Source organism: Marmota monax, unplaced genomic scaffold, assembly GCF_021218885.2.
Source record: "Marmota monax isolate L192 unplaced genomic scaffold, Marmota_monax_Labrador192_F-V1.1 WCK01_AAM20220418_F8-fsc00061, whole genome shotgun sequence".
NCBI classification, from domain to species: domain Eukaryota; kingdom Metazoa; phylum Chordata; class Mammalia; order Rodentia; family Sciuridae; genus Marmota; species Marmota monax.
Genome location: NW_026695230.1, coordinates 9,109,243 through 9,115,827, shown reverse-complemented (window position 1 = coordinate 9,115,827; position 6,585 = coordinate 9,109,243). Strand labels below are relative to the sequence as shown.

Below are 6,585 nucleotides of genomic sequence, written 5' to 3'. Positions count from 1 at the left end.
TGAAATTAAAAACTAAAAACAACAACAACAAAAAACCCCAAAACAACCACCTTTAAATCCTGAGAACTGCCCCAGTTGTTTTTCTTTCATAAGGGAAATCCTATTAATTCTCAGGTCCAAATAATAATGGTATTTTAATATTCCATTTTTCTTCATGCTAGGATTCCTATTGAATTATAAAAATAGAAAATTTTCATTTTTCAGAAAGACTTACTCATTTTTATCATATACATAATATTTATTTATACATTTATTTTTTGAAAAATATGGAACACTTCACAAATTTGTGTGTCATCCTCGCTCAAGGGCCATGATAATCTCTTTATCGTTCAATTTTAGTATATGTGCTGCTGAAATGAGTACCCTACAGTGATATTTAATGCTGTTCAAAGTTTTAATTATGACAACCAAAAACTTAAGATCAAAGCTTATAATCTCTCAAAGCAAATCACAACAAATTCAAGGACTTTATTTTCTTCAAAGGAAACTGTCTAAATAAAGGAAGAAATTCTCTATTAAGCTAAGCACAATATTGTTTGCTACTACATAACAACTAACAGGCACATAATAGCTGGGGCTCTAGTAAACAACACAGCATAATTCCATACCACAGTCTTGACTTTGATCTCAGCTAGATGCCTCACCTTGGCAAACCACTTCATTACTATTTAGCTCAGTTTTCTCTTCTGTAAAATGAGGGATTAGACTACCAGTCTCAACCTTTCACTGATTCAGTAGAAAGCCGATTTTGATTGCAAGAGCATAAAAAAGTATTTGCCATTAAAAAGAAATTTGAAGAGCCAGGTGCAGTGGTCGCGCTTATAATCCCAGCTACCCAAGAGAGGTGGAGGCAGGAGGTCTGTGAGTTCAAGTTCAAGGTCATCCTGGATCCTGGGCAGCATAGCAAAAATCCTGTCTAAAAAAAAAAAAAAAAGTTTTGTTTTTTTAAAGGAAAAAAAAAAAGAAAGTGATGAGCGGGGATCCAGAGGGGTGAAGCAACTTACTTCTGGTGTCACAGGAGCAAAACTAGGATTAAACTCTAAGGTGTCTGGGTTTTAGCTAGAGAAACTTTCCACAATGTCATAAAGCTTAAAATTCTTCCGAGAGATAACTTACCTACAACAAATTTTAAAATTAACCAAGAGAAACCACCTAAGACTAATGGGATAACATTAACTTCTTTGAAGGAAATAGTTATTTTTCTGAGTAGCTAAGTCAAAATTAACTTATTGTGGTCAGAGGTATGGGTATGATTATGCTAGAAAACCACATAAAAACAAATCAAGTTCTCACATACTACAAAAATGTCTAGTTTCAAGATTACGTAGGACCAATCTCAGTGGGTTAGTGAACTTCAGGCAGATGCCATGCCTGGCCCACCAGTGTGGTTAGCAAGGAATGTGTTCTGCCCCTAGGAGACCCGCCCCCTGGTGCAATGCCTGGGTAAGGGGTGACACAAAAGAGCAGACACAGTATTAGGGAGGAGAACTTATAGGAAGAGAAGCTCAGAAGGAAAATCAAAACATAAATCATTTCTCTTCAAAGACACACCTCTCAAAAAAAAAAAACCCACAAAACAAAACACATAGCTGGTGGGTGCAGGTGTATGTGTAAAAAAAACCCCATCTGTGTTTTGTATGTATATCTTGTCCCTCTCCACTCTTTCCTTTGAAAAAGTTCTAAAGTTATTATATATTTAGCATTAGTGTATCTGAACATACTATTTGAAAATAAATTACATGTCCAAATATCATATTAAAGATTCCATACATATGTATAAATAAATATATAATATATGTAGTATTTACATAACAATATGTGCCTGGCACTGTTATAAATACTTCCAAATAAATTTTATATCATTTAATCCTATGAGGTAGGTAAAATTATTATCCCCACTTTACCAATGAGAAAACTGAGATATGAAGAGGATAAGTAGTTGTCCAAGGTCACAGAATGGTAGATCCAAGGCAGTCTGCTCCTGAGTTCATGCTCTTAACTACCAAGCTTTGCTTTCTGTTTGATTTTTCTCTTTTTTCCTTTCTTTCTTTTCTTTCTTTCTTTTTTTTTTTAAATTTTTTATTGTTGGTTGTTCAAAACATTACATAGTTCTTGATATATCATATTTCACAATTTGATTCAAGTGGGTTATGAGCTCCCATTTTTACCCCATATACAGATTGCAGAATCACATCAGTTACACATCCATTGATTTACATATTGCCATACTAGTGTCTGTTGTGTTCTGCTGCCTTTCCTATCCTCTACTATCCCCCCTCCCCTCCCCTCCCCTCCCCTCTTCTCTCTCTGCTCCCTCTACTGACATTCGTTTGTCCCCAGCCCTTTTTATTTTTATTTATTTTTATTTTGAGACAGAGTCTTGCTAGATTGCTTAGGGCCTCTCTAAATTGCTGAGGCTGGCCTTGAACTTGTGATCCTTCTGCCTTAGACTCCAGAGTTGCTGAGTCTACAGATGTGTACCAATATGCTCAGCTTAAACTCACTTCTTATATTCAGAGACTTCTGGTAAGACTCTAAAAACTGAAAATGGTAGATAGGGCATCATCATTGCACACACTTGTAATTCTAGCAACTTGGGAGGCCAAGGCAGGAGAATTGGAAGTTTGAAGCCAGCCTCAGCAATTTAGGGAGACCATATCTTAAATACTCATCATTTTCCTAGCACATGTCCAGAGTCACTCAGATGCACTAAATAATTCAAATCCAGAGCTAATGATAAAAGGAGAGTCCAGTGGCAGTGGTGGCTATAGTGACTATGGTGTTGATACTGGTTTAGACACTGCAAAGAGAGTGCAGTGGTTAAAAAGGGTGGGCTTTGGAGACTGCCTGGCATTTAATACTGGTTCTAACCCTTGAGCAGAATGCCTAACTTCTCTGTGCTTCAGATTTCCCATGTGAGAAATAAGGGTGCTTAAAGAGATGATAATTGCAGACTCATATTGAGAAACTGTTCAGTTCTAGGTGCTATGCTTTACCTCTGTCATTCTGGATAATACTCACAATAATCCAAGAGATGATACATTTGTTATTCTTATTTTACAGAGGAGAAAATTGAAGCCAGAGAAGATAACCTGAACCAGAACATGCTGTTATAAAGTGAGTAGACACAATTAATTATAACGACTATTTAAAGAATGTTCACTATCATGTATTTAAAGTGTCTTGACTTTGGCATGCCAGTTAATGAAGGCTTTCAGGTCTGTTGATCAAGTTAGCCTGGTCTCAAAGTGTCACATTTTAAGAAACAAATCTATCAATCAAAATGAAATTAAAAATGGAAGGAAGGGGACTGGGGTTGTGGCTTAGCAGTAGAGCACTCACCTTGCACGCACGAGGCCCTGGGTTCAATCCTCAGCACCATATAAAAATAAATAAGTGAAATAAAGGTATTGTGTCCAACTATAACTAAAAAATAAATATTAAAAAACATGGAAGGAAGGGACTGGGGCTAGAGCACTTGCCTAGGATACATGAGGAACTGGGTTCAAACCCCAAATCTTTAGATTTTTCTTTCCTTATCTCTAGGACACTCAGTCCTTTTCACCCTCATGATCTCTGCTTTCTGCCTTCTCCCTGAGCCTAATTATGAACACAAACAGCCCTAACCTAGTTTGTATAGCTAAAGATTCCTCTGCCTCTAGCCATTCTTCAGTGTCTTCAGCAGAAAATTTCAGTCTTTTTTTTTTTTTTTTGGTATTGAGGAATTGAACACAGAGTTGCTTACCACTGAGCCACATCCCCAGCACTTTTTATTTTTTGAGTCAGGGTCTCACTAAGTTGTTTACAGTCTCGCTTAGTTGCTAAGGCTGGCCTCGAATTTGTGATCTTTCTGCTCCGGCCTCTAGAGTCACTGGGAAAACAAGTATGTGCCACTATGACCAGCATTTTGTGGTTCTTTTTTTTTTTTAATTTTTTATTGTTGGTTGTTCAAAACATTACAAATTTCTTGATATACCATATTTCACACTTTGATTCAAGTGGGTTATGAACTCCCATTTTTACCCCATATACAGATTGCAGAATTACATCAGTTACACATCCATTGATTTACATATTGCCATACTAGTGTCTGTTGTGTTCTGCTGCCTTTCCTATCCTCTACTATCCCCCCTCCCCTCCCCTCCCCTTTTCTCTCTCTACCCCCTCTACTGTCATTCATTTCTCCCCCTTGTATTATTTTTCCCTTTCCCCTCACTTCCTCTTGTATGTACTTTTGTATAACCCTGAGGGTCTCCTTCCATTTCCATGCAATTTCCCCTTCTCTCTCCCTTTCCCTCCCACCTCTCATCCCTGTTTAATGTTAATCTTCTTCTCATACTCTATTCTTAGTTACTCTCCTTATATCAAAGAAGACATTTGGCATTTGTTTTTTAGGGATTGGCTAGCTTCACTTAGCATAATCTGCTCTAATGCCATCCATTTCCCTGTAAATTCTATGATTTTGTCATTTTTTAATGCAGAGTAATACTCCATTGTGTATAAATGCCACATTTTTTTTTTATCCATTCGTCTATTGAAGGGCATCTAGGTTGGTTCCACAGTCTTGCTATTGTGAACTGTGCTGCTATGAACATCGATGTAGCAGTGTCCCTGTAGCATGCTCTTTTTAGGTCTTTAGGGAATAGACCGAGAAGGGGAATAGCTGGGTCAAATGGTGGCTCCATTCCCAGCGTTCCAAGAAATCTCCATACTGCTTTCCAAATTGGCTGCTCCAATTTGCAGTCCCACCAGCAATGTACAAGTGTACCCTTTTCCCCACATCCTCGCCAGCACTTGTTGTTGTTTGACTTCATGATGGCTGCCAATCTAACTGGAGTGAGATGGTATCTTAGGGTGGTTTTGATTTGCATTTCTCTGACTGCTAGAGATGGTGAGCATTTTTTCATGTACTTGTTGATTGATTGTATGTCCTCCTCTGAGAAGTGTCTGTTCAGGTCCTTGGCCCATTTGTTGATTGGGTTGTTTGTTATCTTATTGTCTAATTTTTTGAGTTCTTTGTATACTCTGGATATTAGGGCTCTATCTGAAGTGTGAGGAGTAAAGATTTGTTCCCAGGATGTAGGCTCTCTATTTACCTCTCTTATTGTTTCTTTTGCTGAGAAAAAACTTTTTAGTTTGAGTAAGTCCCATTTGTTGATTCTAGTTATTAACTTTTGTGCTATGGGTGTCCTATTGAGGAATTTGGAGCCCGACCCCACCGACTGTAGATCGTAGCCAACTTTTTCTTCTATCAGAAGGCGTGTCTCTGATTTGATATCAAGCTCCTTGATCCATTTTGAATTCACTTTTGTGCATGGCGAGAGAAAGGGATTCAGTTTCATTTTGTTGCATATGGATTTCCAGTTTTCCCAGCACCATTTGTTGAAGATGCTATCCTTCCTCCATTGCATGCTTTTAGCCCCTTTATCAAATATAAGGTAGTTGTAGTTTTGTGGATTGGTTTCTGTGTCCTCTATTCTGTACCATTGGTCCACCCGCCTGTTTTGGTACCAGTACCATGCTGTTTTTGTTACTATTGCTCTGTAGTATAGTTTGAAGTCTGGTATCGCTATACCGCCTGATTCACACTTCCTGCTTACCATTGTTTTTGCTATTCTGGGTCTTTTATTTTTCCATATGAATTTCATGATTGCTTTCTCTATTTCTATAAGAAATGCCGTTGGGATTTTGATTGGCATTGCATTAAACCTATAGAGAACTTTTGGTAATATCGCCATTTTGATGATGTTAGTTCTGCCTATCCATGAACAGGGTATATTTTTCCATCTTCTAAGATCTTCTTCTTTTTCTCTCTTTAGGGTTCTGTAGTTTTCATTGTATAAGGCTTTCACCTCTTTTGTTAGGTTGATTCCCAAGTATTTTATTTTTTTTGAAGATATTGTGAATGGAGTGGTTGTCCTCATTTCCATTTCAGAGGATTTGTCGCTGATATACAGGAATGCCTTTGATTTATGCGTGTTGATTTTATATCCTGCCACTTTGCTGAATTCATTTATTAGCTCTAATAGTTTCTTTGTAGACCCTTTTGGGTCTGCTAGGTATAGAATCATGTCATCTGCAAATAGTGATAATTTAAGTTCTTCTTTTCCTATTTTGATGCCTTTAATTTCTTTCGTCTGTCTAATTGCTCTGGCCAGTGTTTCGAGAACTATGTTGAACAGAAGTGGTGAGAGAGGGCATCCCTGTCTTGTTCCAGATTTTAGAGGGAATGCCTTCAATTTTTCTCCATTCAGAATGATGCTAGCCTGAGGCTTAGCATAGATTGCTTTTACAATATTGAGGTATGTTCCTGTTATCCCTAGTTTTTCTAGAGTTTTGAACATAAAGGGATGCTGTACTTTGTCGAATGCTTTTTCCGCATCTATCGAGATGATCATATGGTTCTTATTTTTAAGTCTATTGATGTGGTGAATAACATTTATTGATTTCCGTATATTGAACCAGCCTTGCATCCCAGGGATGAATCCTACTTGATCATGGTGCACAATTTTTTTGATATGTTTTTGTATCCGATTCGCCAGAATTTTATTGAGGATTTTTGCATCTAGGTTCATTAGAGATATT

General features: G+C 37.5%; 1 non-coding gene across 1 annotated transcript; it reads right to left on the bottom strand.

Moving 5' to 3' along the window:
* Positions 1 to 260: 260 nt before the first annotated feature.
* LOC124088659 (U6 spliceosomal RNA) lies at positions 261 to 363 on the bottom strand. Its single transcript, XR_006850416.1, has one exon. It is a non-coding gene; the product is annotated as a U6 spliceosomal RNA (small nuclear RNA).
* Between the last annotated feature and the right edge of the window lie 6,222 nt (positions 364 to 6,585).